The following is a 15,236-nucleotide window of genomic DNA, read 5'->3' as shown; positions in this document are numbered from 1 at the left end:
CCCCCTTTCTTTGAGAGAGGGAGGGAGAGAAGCCGAGCGTGGTTTCATTTTTCCTCCCCTCAGGTGGGCCGACGGCAAATCCATTTTTCCTCCGCGTCTTCCCGCGTTCTGGGGCCCATTTCGTTTGTGCACGTTTTTTTCCGCGGACATGAGTACATGTATTTTTTTTTAAATGTATGCCCTAAGTCAAAAAGTTTAAAAGTATGACCCCATCGGCTTTACTAAAGCCGAAAAGGCACTCTTGGGTCTTGCTTAGGCCGAAGAGTAGTCTCCGGTCTCCCTTAGGCCAAAATGGCACTCTCTGGCCTCGCTTAGGCTGAAGAGTGGCAGAACTGGGCTGAAGAGCTCTTTGGTCTTCGCCAAGCCGAAATTGCATGGCCATCGGTTTTTTCGTGGTCGAAGTCTTTTTTTTTTCAACATCCACCTGGTTGCCTTCCCAGCAATTTTAGTGTTTCCGCTCTTTTCTAAATATTTTTCTTATTTTTAAATCTTTAGTTTGCTCGTTCAGTAGTAATATTATTTTACCAATGACATTTTTTAATATAGGTTGAACATTTTCTTAATACACGATGAACATATTTGGAGTACACTATTAAAAATTTCTGAAATACCTCATGAATATATTTTAAATACAGGATAATGTTTTCTGAATACATGCTGAATGGTTTCTTATCACAGATTACAAGATTAACATTTTATCAAATGCAAGGTAATATATTTTTAGTGTTCGATGACACTTCTTTAATACAGGTTGAACTTTTTTCTGAGTACATGATAAACATTTTTTAATACGTGGCTAACATTCTATAAATACGTGATGAACAATATTTTTTTCCATATGCTGAGCATTTTCTGAATACTATAAAGCCGAAGAATGCACTTCGGCCTAATTTAGGTTGACGACCATGCAACTTCGGCCTGGCAAAAAACAAAGAGCTCTTCGGCCCATTTCTACCACTCTTTAGCCTAAGCGAGGCCAAAGAGTGCCCTTTCGGTGGAAGCGAGACCGAAGAGTGCCTTTTTGGCTTTAGTGAGGCATTTTGAAAATTTTGAATTAGGGCATACATTTTCTGAATTTGTTAAAATAATACTAATACTAATAGTTTTATAAAAAATTCGAGTACGTGTGTGCGCGCAAGAAAGGTTTTGTGATGCAGGATGCTCTTGAAAGTGGAAGAGCATGTCTAAGATTTAGTATGTTACAAATATGTTCTATTTTTAGGGATGTTATAAATATGTTCTGTAGGGTGATGAAACTTGCAAATTGGGGTTCATTCCTACAGCGAACCGCAAACAAGGGGGAAAACACACTTTTGAGTTCTGAATTTCAAAAACAAGAAATTCAGAGGTGTGTATTTCCTTAGAACACTAAAAAAGTGTTGTAACCGGATATGGAGTATCTACTCCGGAGCTCAAATGCTCCCTTATGAACAGTAAACTCAAAAAAATAGTAAATAAATTTAAAAAATTCTAAACTGTTTTGTGGTAATCTTTGACAAATATTTTGTATGTTTGCAAAATTTCAGCACGAAGTGACATTTGTGGAAGTCGTCGCAAAAAAGTAAAATCGATGTTCCAAAAATGCTAGTTTTGAAAAAAAAACGGAGTGTCTTTTTTGTCACGCCTTCCACGAATGCCATTTTGCGCTGAACTTTTGCAAGCACACATAACACTTCTCAAAGTCTACCACAAAAAAAAACAGAATTTTTGTAATTTATTTACTTTTTTCTGATTTTACTGTTCATAAGGGGGCATTTGAGCTTAGGAGCAGAATAGGATTTTCGGTTGTATCCGGCATATTTAGAACGCACAGACAGCCTTAAGTCATGCATACTCTAGCCGCCGCGTCTCAGTTGAGGGGATAGATTATATGTCTGGCCATTAGTGTTTATTATCCTTGTTATTAAAAAGAAAGAGACGATAGATAGCAGCCGCCATTAGCGTGATCGGAAGGAGGAAGATTATGTGTCTGGCCATTAGTGTGCATTATCCTTGTTATTAAAAAGAAAGAGAGGGTTGGTAGTAGCCGCCATTAGCGAGATCTGAAAGAAGAAGATTGTCTTTCTGGCCTGAAGCTACAACCAAATATTCAGAGCTCAAAAAACAGAGCAAAAGCAGAGGAAGGGACTTGCAAATATTCAGACTTGAGAAAGTAGAGCAAAGCAGAGGAGACTAACTACATGTAAAGCAAAGATGATAGAAGGTCGGTACAGAACGGGAAGAAGTTGGACAGAAGAAGGGATAGAGAAAGACTACAAGTTTAAACATGAGGAAAGTGGAGTCCTTCCTCTATTCAACTATTCCAACACTCTCCCTCAATCTAAACCTAAGTGATTGCAAGGTTGATATTGTACTTGAACTCATCCAGCCTTCTCATAGTAAGGTGTTTAGTAAAGCCATCAGCCAGTTGATCTCCAGTGGGTATGAACCTTATGTCAAGTAACTTGCGAGCTACTCTTTCTCTGACAAAGTGGAAATCAACCTCAATATGTTTAGTGCGTGCATGAAAAACAGGATTAGCTGAGAGATAGGTGGCGCCAATATTATCACACCATAATCTTGCAGCTTGAGGAGTTTTCACTCCAAGCTCATAAAGCAAAGTCTGAATCCACATGACTTCAGCTATGGCATTTGCTAGAGCCTTATACTCAGCCTTTGTACTTGATCTTGAGACTGTAGCCTGTTTCCTTGCACTCCATGACGCAAGATTTGTCCCCGGGAACACGGCAAACCCACCTGTGGATCTCCTGTCATCAGCACACCCTGCCCAGTCTGCATCTGAGTAGGCAGTCACAAGCATAGATGGTGACTTGACAATTTTAAGTCCAAGTCCTTCTGAGAATTTTAGATACCTCACAATTCTTTTAACTACTGTCCAATGAGTTGTAGTAGGTGCATGCAAATACTGACAAACTTTGTTCACAGAGTAAGAAATATCTGGACGTGTGAGAGTCAAATATTGTAAAGCACCTACAATACTTCTATAGTTCGTTGCATCTTCTGGTCCAAGTGTTTCTCCACTTTCAATAGTAAGTTTTTCTGAAGTTGAGATTGGTGTACTTACAGGTTTGCAATTCTTCAATCCTAATCTCTTGAGTATGTCATGTGCATATTTCTCCTGTGAAAGAATTATATCATCTTTTGTCTGTTTGACCTCAATACCAAGAAAATAATGAAGATCTCCCAAATCTTTAAGAGCAAACTCCATCTTTAAATCCTTGAGCAAACAAGTGGTGGCATCTGGACTTGAACTAGCAACAATAATATCATCAACATATACTAGAATATATATAGTGACACTACCTTTTTTATAGAAGAACAATGAGGTATCTGCCTTGGATGGTGTAAACCCAAGTTTCTGTAACTGTGTGCTCAACCTTGAGTACCAAGCTCTTGGGGCCTGTTTCAAACCATACAATGCTTTGTCTAGCTTACACACATGATGAGGTGTGCTTATATTCTCAAAACCTGGTGGTTGCCGCATAAAAACCTCTTCTTCCAGAACACCATGAAGAAACGCGTTCTGAACATCTAGCTGCCTCAAACTCCAACCTCTGGAAACAGCAATAGATAGCACAAGTCGAATAGTAGCTGCTTTAACAACATGACTGAAAGTATCTTCATAGTCAATACCAAATCTCTGCTTGAAACCTTTCGCAACTAATCTTGCCTTATACCTATCTATGCTTCCATCAGATTTTATTTCAATTTTGTACACCCACTTACAATCAAGGACATTCTTGCCTTTTTCTGGTGGTACTAAACGCCATGTTTTATTTTTCATGAGTGCACTATATTCTATATCCATAGCTTCCTTCCATTCTTTGCTAGCAAGTGCATCATGCAAATGAGTTGGTTCACCCATACTGGTAATGAAAGCACGTTTAATTCTATCATACCTTATAGTACCCATCAGTGTACTCTTTCTCCTTGACAACACCAGACTGAGATCTTGTATGGCGGCGACGAAGCTCAGGTGCACGCGCTTTTGGTACAGAAGACCGTGGCATTGCTGAATCAGCAGTAGAATTCCCGTCCACAGAAGATCCTACTGGATCTGGATCCACTACACCGGACCGCTCCCGATCCGAGACGACCAGGGAGGAGTCAGGAATCTCCCTCGTAACCCCAGCGCCAGCAGGAGTACGCCAGGTGGCGCCTTCGGTGTCCGCACGCTCGGTCGAGCGGGGCGAGGCATCGATGTTGGGCCTCGCGTCTATCGCTCGGTCGGCAGTGTGCCTTTCCGATGCGCACGTGGCGCTCGGTGACTCGCGCCGGCCCACGCTGGCTGGGCTGGGGATGCCCAGACTATCGGGGCTGACGGCCACCAGACGGCCTGTCGCTCGCTGCGCACCGTGGTCTTCCTGGTATTGCGCGCCGAGATCTCCCTCGGATAGCATGCAGCTGCTGCTTGCTGAATCAACCTGGGATTCTGTGACAGGTTTGGCTGCTTCTCCTTGCATAAAATCACAACCTGAAGCTGCACACTTATCATCAAAAATTAAACTTTCTTTGGTATGAGTCATATGATCAGCACTATTTAACTTGCCCCCGTGATCTGGACTAGGGATATAATCAGGAAGAAAAGCAATTTCTGCACGAAGTAGAGCTCCGGCATTTGGATGAAGCTTTGCAAAGGGAAATCTTGTTTCATCAAATATAACATCACGAGAAATATAAATGCGTCCAGTGGAGATCTCAAGACACTTGTACCCCTTGTGAAGATTACTATAACCAAGGCAGACACATTGAGTGGAGCAAAACTCGAGTTTGTGTCGATTATATGGACGGAGGTTGGGATAACAAGCACACCCAAAAAATCTTAGGGAGTTATAGTCTGGTTTTTGATGAAACAATTTTTCCAAGGGAGTAATGTTTCCAATAACTTTGCTAGGAAGATGATTGATAAGATAAGTGGCAGCAATAAAAGCTTCATCCCAATATTTTAGAGGCATTGATGCATGATCTAGAAGGGATAAGCCTACTTCAATGATATGACGGTGCTTACATTCGGCGGAGCCATTCTGCTGATGAGCATGAGGGCAAGAGACATGGTGAGCAATGCCGATGTCACGAAAGGAGTTGAGTTTCTCATACTCACCTCCCCAGTCACTTTGAACCGCAATAATTTTTCTGTCAAAGTGACGTTCAACAAGTTTCTGAAATTCTTGAAAGATGGAGAGAACTTCAGATTTAAACTTAAGCAAATATATCCAAGTGAACTTACTAAAATCATCGATGAAGCTAACATAATATTTTTTTCTTCCAAAAGAATCTCTTGCATGACCCCAAACATCACTAAAAATAAGTTCCAATGGAGCATGAGACACACTATTTGACCTAGGATAAGGGAGTTGGTGACTCTTTGCACATTGACAAGCATCACAAACAGACTCAATACTTTGACTAGATGACAATGGAAGATTGCCTTTATTCACTACTTGCTTAACTATGATCGAAGAAGGATGTCCTAATCTTTGATGCCATCTTGCCAAGGAAGGCTTGACGATGGAGTAAACTGTATGACGACGCTTTCGACTAAGTGCTCCGGATGTGATGGGATACAAGCCTCCAATGCATCTACCGTGGTGAATGAGCTCCCTCGTTGCCCGATCCTTTATGAAAAAAATAAGTAGGATGAGTTTCAAAAAAGACATTGTTATCGGCGGTTAAACGAGACATAGATGCAAGATTCTTGTCGGCTTGTGGAACATGAAGGACATCTTTTAGAACTAGATCACGTTTAAGAGTAGGGGAATTAATAGATGCTTGACCAATATGACAAATATCCATACCTCCACCGCTTGCGGTGTGAATTTGATCGCTGCCGTAGTACTTCACCCTCATGGCAAGTTTCTGAAGCTCATTGGTGATGTGGTCAGTAGCCCCTGAATCGGCGTACCAGATAGTGCCATCGCCTCCTTGCTCCCTTATTGCAGGAGCAACATGGTGAGCATCAGGAACATAGTCCTCGTCGAAATGGTGCCAACAATCCATGACATCATGGCCTGGTTTCTTGCATAGCTGACACTGAACACGGCTGTTGGAAGAAGATGATCCAGAGGAGGCGTTATTGTTGCTGTAGCCGCCCCCTCTAGACCTTGCAGAGGCGTTGTTGTTGATGTAGCCACCACCGCTTGGCCGTCCGCCTTGGCTGCTGCCGCGGCCGCGCCCGTTGCTGCTGCTCCTCCGATTCCGCTGTTGGTGATCACGCCCACGACCACCTCCACGGCCACGTGACGCAGAATTTGCTGAAGATTGCCGGATGTTCACCCCGTGAAGAAGATTGATACGAGAGTCGAAGCTCAATAGCTGTGTATACAACTCCTGGACTGTGATGGGATCTACCCGTGCAGCAAGGGCGGACACCACTAGATTGTAGTCAAGATCGAGTCCGGCCAGAACTTGAGACACGATCTCACCCCTTGTCAGCGCAGATCCAGTGCAGGCGATCTCATCAGAGAGGGTCTTGATCTTGGCTAGGTATTCAGTCATAGACATATTCCCCTTCTTCAGGTTTGTGAGCTGTATCCGGGTATTGATGGCTTGAGCTTCGGCTTGGGCAGTGAACATGGCATGGATCGCCGCCCATACCTCCACCGGTGTCAGAAGGGTAACAACCTGTGCAAGTACCTCACGAGACAGAGAACCCATCAGAAAACCCTGGACTTGTTGCTGCTGTGCATACCAGAGAACACGGGCGAAATTGGCGATCTGCTCCGCTTTTCCATCCTTGGTGATGGTGAGAGTCTCCGGCGGCGCTTGGCTCTCCGGATCGAGGTGGTGGCCCATATGTGCGCCCTTGATTTGGGGCAGCATGATGGCCTTCCACATGAGGTAGTTGTTCCTCGTAAGCTTCTCCTGAGGTGGTGGTCCAATGGACATGGCGAAGGATGAATTTGAGGACGGGGAAGGTGCGAAGGTGGATGATGAGGACACGGACGTGGAGAGGGCACTCATGGTGCTGTTTTGGGTGGAGGCTGTAGTCATGGCGAAAGTTTGTGGTAGGGCTAGTCTAAATGCGATCCTCTTTTGATCGATAGGAAGAAGACGCTCTGATTACCATGTAAGATTGTTTGGGAAGCGTAGAACCCTTTGCTCGGGCCGCACTTGTATTTATATTAATAATGTCGTGGCTTACAAGATGACCAATCGAACAGATCGTTTACAGAAGGTCGGTACAGAACGGGAAGAAGTTGGACAGAAGAAGGGATAGAGAAAGACTATAAGTTTAAACATGAGGAAAGTAGAGTCCTTCCTCTATTCAACTATTCCAACAGAATCGACCTAATGCCTCATGCTACAGCCAAATATTCAGAGTTGAGAAAACAAAGGAGTAGATGAGGCTAAGTACAGGTAAAGCAGAGTTGAGAAAACAGAGCAAAAGTAGAGGTTGCGATAGAATGAAGGCATCCATCATAAAGGGCTCTCCGGCAGGTAAGCTTCACAACTCAACTACATAGTACACCATCACTGTTCACTTAACCGTGCTATAGAAACAGAGCACCGAAGGCAGGTTCTCCAGCACTACACAACATACACTCTGCTCCTCAGTGAAGATAATGTACTTCACAAGCAAGCTAAATAGGAAAATTGAGTTTCAAAGTTTCTGAATAAATGATGGAGAGCTCGGCTCCCACCCTGTAGCCCCTCCGAGCCGCCCCTGCCTGCCGCCCACCCCCAGTCCCCCTCTCCCCTCCCACCCCCTGCCATGGAGGCCCCAAGGGCCGCCCCTGCCGACCGCCAGGTGACCCTCTCCAGCGAGCGTGTGTCCTCAGGCGACCGCTGGTTCAACTCGGAGAGCGAGTCCTCGGCTCGTTCCTACAGGGACGTCGCGCTAACCCCGCCGGCCCCCGCTGCACCGCCGGCAGCAAGGGCCCCTGGCCACACCTCATTGGCCGCCCGCGTGCCCGCCAAGCAACGCCTCGGCCCCCACTCGGAGGTCCATCGTGTTTCCGGCGGGGCCGCGCTCGATGTGGACGGGTTCCAACAACCGCGGCGCAGGATCCGCTGCTGCCGCCCGTGCCAGGACGGCACCGCCAGCCGCTCGCCTCCTTGCCGCCGCCGCCCGTCTCCGGAGGAGGTTGCTGGGTTGTGCTTCCGACGCCTAGACCACCGCCACCGGGTTCGTGACTGCACCAACGACGTCCTGTGCAGGCGCTGCCTCGCCTCGGGCCACGAGTCTCGCGACTGCGACTTCCGGCGCAACAATGGCGCGCGTCCTCGCTGTGATGCCCCTCGCAGTGGCGGCCCTACCCCGGCCCTCCCGCGCATCGTCGGGCCCCCACCCCACCCCACCGGCGCCTCCTGCGCTCCCATCACCGGTGCCCGTCCCCCAGCTGCGCCCCGACGTGCCCGCGCAAGTCATCATGGCGCAGTCCACGGAGATGGAGGAGGCCGAACGGGTCCTTTACTGCGCCATGGTGGCATCCATCACCGGCAACAAGCCGTAGGTGGCCGCGGCCGAGGTGGCCGAGCTGCTCTTCTGCTCCCTCGAGCTCTCCGAAGGCGACTTCACCGTGCACGAGCACCACCCGAGGACTTTCTCATCCTATTCTCCTCCCTGGACACCATGTGTCGTCTCAATGGCGAGCACTTCATCAGCTCGCCACGGTTCGCGTTGTCGTTGCGGCCTTGGTGCAAGCTTACGCATGCTGGCGCCGGCGGGTTTGAACACCACGTCGAGCTCGAGCTCTGCGGCATCCCCGCCCAAGCTTGGCACCTCTCCACCGCTGAGCACATCCTCTGAGAAACCTATTGGATTGAGAGGCTGCACTGAAGGAAATATGACCTAGAGGCAATAATAAAGTTATTATTTATTTCCTTATTTCATGATAAATGTTTATTATTCATGCTAGAATTGTATTAACCGAAAACTTGATACATGTGTGAATACATAGACAAACAAAGTGTCACTAGTATGCCTCTACTTGACTAGCTCGTTGAATCAAAGATGGTTAAGTTTCCTAGCCATAGACATGAGTTGTCATTTGATTAACGGGATCACATCATTAGGAGAATGATGTGATTGACTTGACCCATTCCGTTAGCTTAGCACTTGATCGTTTAGTATGTTGCTATTGCTTTCTTCATGACTTATACATGTTCCTATGACTATGAGATTATGCAATTCCCGTTTATCGGAGGAACACTTTGTGTGCTACCAAACGTCACAACGTAACTGGGTGATTATAAAAGAGCTCTACATGTGTCTCCAAAGGTACATGTTGGGTTGGCGTATTTCAAGATTAGGTTTTGTCACTCCGATTGTCGGAGAGGTATCTCTGGGCCCTCTCGGTAATGCACATCACTATAAGCCTTGCAAGCAATGTAGCTAATGATTTAGTTACGAAATGATGCATTACATAACGAGTAAAGAGACTTGCCGGTAACGAGATTGAACTAGGTATTGAGATACCGACGATCGAATCTCGGGCAAGTAACATACCGATGACAAAGGGAACAACGTATGTTGTTATGCGGTTTGACCGATAAAGATCTTCGTAGAATATGTAGGAGCCAATATGAGCATCTAGGTTCCGCTATTTTTTATTGACCGGAAACAGTTCTAGGTCATGTCTACATAGTTCTCGAACCCGTAGGGTTCGCACGCTTAACGTTACGATGACAGTTACATTATGAGTTTATAGTTTTTGATGTACCAAAGGTTGTTTGGAGTCCCGGATGTGATCACGGACATGACGAGGAGTCTCGAAATGGTCGAGACATAAAGATTGATATATTGGAAGCCTATATTTGGATATCGGTATCGTTCCGGGTGAAATCGGGATTTTACCGGAGTACCGGGGGGTTACCGGAACCCCCCGGGGGGTTAATGGGCCTACATGGGCCCTAAGGGAGAAGAGGGAAGCCGGCCAGGGCAGGCCACACGCCCCCTCCACCTAGTCCGAATAGGACAAGGAAGGAGGGGGGGGGGGGCGCCCCCCTTTCCTCTTTCCCCCTTCCCCTTTCCTTCTCCAACAAGGCAAGAGGGGGGAGTCCTACTCCCGGTGGGAGTAGGACTCCTCCAGGCGCACCCCTAGGGGCCGGACGCACCTCCCCCCTCCCTCCTTTATATACGGGGGCAAGGGGGCACCCCATGACATAGAAGTTGATCTTTGTGATCATTCCTTAGCCGTGTGCGGTGCCCCTTTCCACCATATTCCACCTCGGTCATATCGTAGTGGTGCTTAGGCGAAGCCCTGCGTCGGTAGAACATCATCACCGTCACCACACCGTCGTGCTGACGGAACTCTTCACTGACACTTTGCTGGATCGGAGTCCGGGGAACGTCATTGATTTGAATGTGTGCTAGAATTCGGAGGTGCCGTAGTTTTGGTGCTTGATCGGTCGGGCCGTGAAGACGTACGACTACATCAACCGCGTTGTTCTAACGCTTCCCCTTTCGGTCTACGAAGGTACGTGGACAACACTCTCCACTCTTGTTGCTATGCATCACCATGATTTTGCGTGTGCGTAGTAAGTTTTTTTGAAATTACTACGTTACCCAACAGTGGCATCCGAGCCAGGTTTTATGCGTAGATGTTATATGCACGAGTAGAACACAAGTGAGTTGTGGGCGATACAAGTCATACTGCTTACCAGCATGTCATACTTTGGTTCGGCGGTATTGTTGGATGAAGCGGCCCGGATCGACATTACCCGTAGGCTTACGCCAGACCGGTTCTCCCGACGTGCTTTGCACAGAGGTGGCTAGCGGGTGTCAGTTTCTCCAACTTTAGTTGAACCGAGTGTGGCTACGCTTGGTCCTTGCGAAGGTTAAAACAACACTAACTTGATGAACTATCGTTGTGGTTTTGATGCGTAGGTAAGAACGGTTCTTGCTAAGCCCGTAGCAGCCACGTAAAATTTGCAACAACAAAGTAGAGGACGTCTAACTTGTTTTTGCAGGGCATGTTGTGATGTGATATGGTCAAGACGTGATGCTATATTTTATTGTATGAGATGATCATGTTTTGTAACCGAGTTATCGGCAACTGGCAGGAGCCATATGGTTGTCGCTTTATTGTATGCAATGCAATCACCCTGTAATGCTTTACTTTATCACTAAGCGGTAGTGATAGTCGTAGAAGCATAAGATTGGCGAGACGACTATGATGCTACGATGGAGATCAAGGTGTCGCACCGGTGACGATGGTGATCACGACGGTGCTTCGGAGATGGAGATCACAAGCACAAGATGATGATGGCCATATGATGTCTACTACACAACCTTCTTCTTGTAGACGTTGTTGGGCCTGCAAGTGCACAGGTTTGTAGGACAGTAGCAAATTTCCCTCAAGTGGATGACCTAAGGTTTATCAATCCGCGAGAGGAGTAGGAGGAAGATGGTCTCTCTCAAACAACCCTGCAACAAAATAACAAAAAGTCTCTTGTGTCCCCAACACACCCAATACAATAGCAAATTGTATAGGTGCACTAGTTCGGCGAAGAGATGGTGATACAAGTGCAATATGGATGGTAGATATAGGTTTTTGTAATCTGAAAATATAAAAACAGCAAGGTAACAAGCGGTAAAAGTGAGCGTAAACGGTATTGCAATGATAGGAAACAAGGCCTAGGGTTCATACTTTCACTAGTGCAAGTTCTCTCAACAATAATAACATAAATAGATCATATAACAAGCCCTCAACATGCAACAAAGAGTCACTCCGAAGCCACTAATAGCGGAGAACAAACGTAGAGATTATGGTAGGGTACGAAACCACCTCAAAGCTATTCTTTCGGATCAATCTATAAAAGAGTTCGTACTAGAATAACACCTTAAGACACAAATCAACCAAAACCCTAATGTCACCTAGATACTCCATTGTCACCTCAAGTATCCGTGGGCATGATCAAAAGATATGCATCACACAATCTCAGATTCATCCAACCAACATAAAAGTACTTCAAAGAGTGCCCCAAAGTTTCTACCGGAGAGTGAAGAACGTGTGCCAACCCCTATGCATGGGTTCCCAATGTCACGAAACCCGCAAGTTGATCACCAAGACATACATCAAGTGTTCTCATAAAAGACTCAATCCGATAAGATAACTTCAAAGGGGAAACTCAGTTCATCACAAGAGAGTAGAGGGGGAGAAACATCATAAGATCCAACTACAATAGCAAAGCTCGGGATACATCAAGATCATGCCATAGATGGAACACGAGAGAGAACACGAGAGAGGGAGATCAAACACATAGCTACTGGTACATACCCTCAGCCCCGAGGGTGAACTACTCCCTCCTCGTCATGGAGAGCGCCGGGATGATGAAGATGGCCACCGGTGATGGATCCCCCCTCCGACAGGGTACCGGAAAGGGGCCCCGATTGGTTTTTCGTGGCTCTGGAGGCTTGCGGCGGCGGAACTCCCGATCTATCTTCTGTTTTGGAAGTTTTAGGGTACGTAGGTATATATGGGTGAAAGGAGTACGTCGGTGGAGCTACGGGGCCCCACGAAGCAGGGGGGCGCGCCCAGGGGGGGTGGGCGCGCCCCCCACCCTCGTGAGCACCTCCCGTATCTTCTGACGTGGAGTCCAAGTCCATCACGTGGGTTTCCTTCCAAAAATAACTTCTCCAGTTGATTTCGTTCCGTTTTACTCCGTCTGATATTCCTTTTCCTCGAAACACTAAAATAGGCATAAAACAGCAAATCTGGGCTAGGCCTCCGGTTAATAGGTTAGTCCCAAAAATAATATAAAAGTGGATAATAAAGCCCAATATTGCCTAAAACAGTAGATAATATAGCATGGAGCAATCAAAAATTATAGATACGTTGGAGACGTATCAAGCATCCCCAAGCTTAATTCCTGCTCGTCCTCGAGTATGTAAATGATAAAAAAGAATTTTTGATGTGGAGTGATACTTTGGCATAATTTCAATGTAATTCTTCTCACTCGTGATATGAATATTCAGATCCGAAAGATTCAAGACAAAAGTTCATATTGACATAAAAATAATAATACTTCAAGCATACTAATCAAAGTAATCATGTCTTCTCAAAATAGCATGGCAAAATAAAGTTCATCCCTACAAAATCATATAGTTAGGCTATGCTTCATTTTCGTCAGATAAAGATGTTCCCAACTTCTATACCCCCGATGACAAGCCAAGCAATTGTTTCATACTTAAATAATCTCAAAAAATTTCAACCTTCACGCAATACATGAGCGTGAGCCATGGATATAGCACTATGGGTGGAATAGAATATGATGATGGGGATTGTGTGGAGAAGACAAAAAAGGAGAAAGTCTCACATCAACGAGGCTAATCAATGAGCTATGGAGATGCCCATCGATTGATGTTAATGCAAGGAGTAGGGATTGCCATGCAACGGATGCACTAGAGCTATGAGTGCTCAACAAAAGAAAACTAGTGGGTGTGCATCCAACTTGCTTGCTCATGAAGACCTAGGGCATTTTGAGGAAGCCCATCACAGGAATATACAAGCCAAGTTCTATAATGAAAAATTCCCACTAGTATAAAAAGACAACTTATGAGACTCACTATATGAAAAACATGGTGCTACTTTGAAGCACAAAATATGAGACTCACTACATGAAGAATAAGGTGCTACTTTGAAGCACAAGTGTGGAAAAAGAGATAGTAGCATTGCCCCTTTTATTTAATTTCTTTTTTTGGGCCTTTTTTTGCCTTTCTCTTTTTTTGGGCCTTTCTTTTTTTTGGCCTTTCTCTTTTTTTGGGCAATGCTCTAATAATGATGATCATCACACTTCTATTGATTACAACATAAGGATTACAACTCGAAACTAGAACAAGGTATGTCTCTATATGAATGCCTCCGGCGGTGTACCGGGATGGTGCCATGAATCAAGAGTGACATGTATGAAAAATAATGCATGGTGGCTTTGCCACAAATACGATGTCAACTACATGATCATGCAATGGCAATATGACAAAAGTAAAGTATGTCATGATGATGATGAACGGAACGGTGGAAAGTTGCACAGCAATATATCTCGGAATGGCTGTGGAAATGCCATAATAAGTGGATGACCTAAGGTTTGTCAATCCGTGGGAGAGCGCGTAGGATGAAGATGGTCTCTCTCAAGCAACCCTGCAACCAAATAACAAAGAGTCTCTTCTGTCCCCAACACACTCAATACAATGGTAAATTGTATAGGTGCACTAGTTCGGCGAAGAGATGGTGATACAAGTGCAATAGGGATGGTAGATATAGGTTTTTGTAATCTGAAAATATAAAAACAGCAAGGTAACTACTGATAAAAGTGAGCGTAAACAGTATTGCAATGATAGGAAACAAGGCCTAGGGTTCATACTTTCACTAGTGCAAGTTCTCTCAACAATAATAACATAGATAGATCATATAACAGTCCCTCAATATGCAACAAAGAGTCACTCCAAAGCCACTAATAGCAGAGAACAAACGTAGAGATTATGGTAGGGTACGAAACCACCTCAAAGTTATTCTTTCGGATCAATCTATAAAAGAGTTCGTACTAGAATAACACCTTAAGACACAAATCAACCAAAACCCTAATGTCACCTAGATACTCCATTGTCACCTCAAGTATCCGTGGGCATGATTATACGATATGCATCACACAATCTCAGATTCATCCAACCAACACAAAGTACTTCAAAGAGTGCCCCAAAGTTTCTACCGGAGAGTCAAGAACGTGTGCCAACCCCTATGCATAGGTTCATGGGCGGAACCCGCAAGTTGGTCACCAAAACATACATCAAGTGGCACGTGATATCCCATTGTCATCACAAATAAACACGGCAAGACATACATCAAGTGTTCTCATAAAAGACTCAATTCGATAAGATAAATTCAAAGGGGAAACTCAATTCATCACAAGAGACTAGAGGGGGAGAAACATCATAAGATCCAACTACAATAGCAAAGCTCGGGATACATCAACATCGTGCCATAGAGGGAACATGAGAGAGAACACGAGAGAGAGAGAGAGAGAGAGAGATCAAACACATAGCTACTGGTACATACCCTCAGCCCCGAGGTTGAACTACTCCCTCCTCGTCATGGAGAGCGCCGGGATGATGAAGATGGCCACCGGTGATGGGTTCCCCTTCCGGCAGGGTGCCGGAATGGGCTCCCGAGAGGTTTTTGGTTGCTACAGAGGCTTGCGGCGGCGGAACTCCCAATCTATCTTCTGTTCTGGAAGTTTTAGAGTACGTGAGTATATATGGGTGCAAGGGGTACGTCGGTGGACCGAAGGGGGGGCCA

This window comes from Triticum aestivum, chromosome 4A (genome assembly GCF_018294505.1).
Source record: "Triticum aestivum cultivar Chinese Spring chromosome 4A, IWGSC CS RefSeq v2.1, whole genome shotgun sequence".
NCBI classification, from domain to species: domain Eukaryota; kingdom Viridiplantae; phylum Streptophyta; class Magnoliopsida; order Poales; family Poaceae; genus Triticum; species Triticum aestivum.
Note: the sequence above shows the minus strand (reverse complement) of the source record.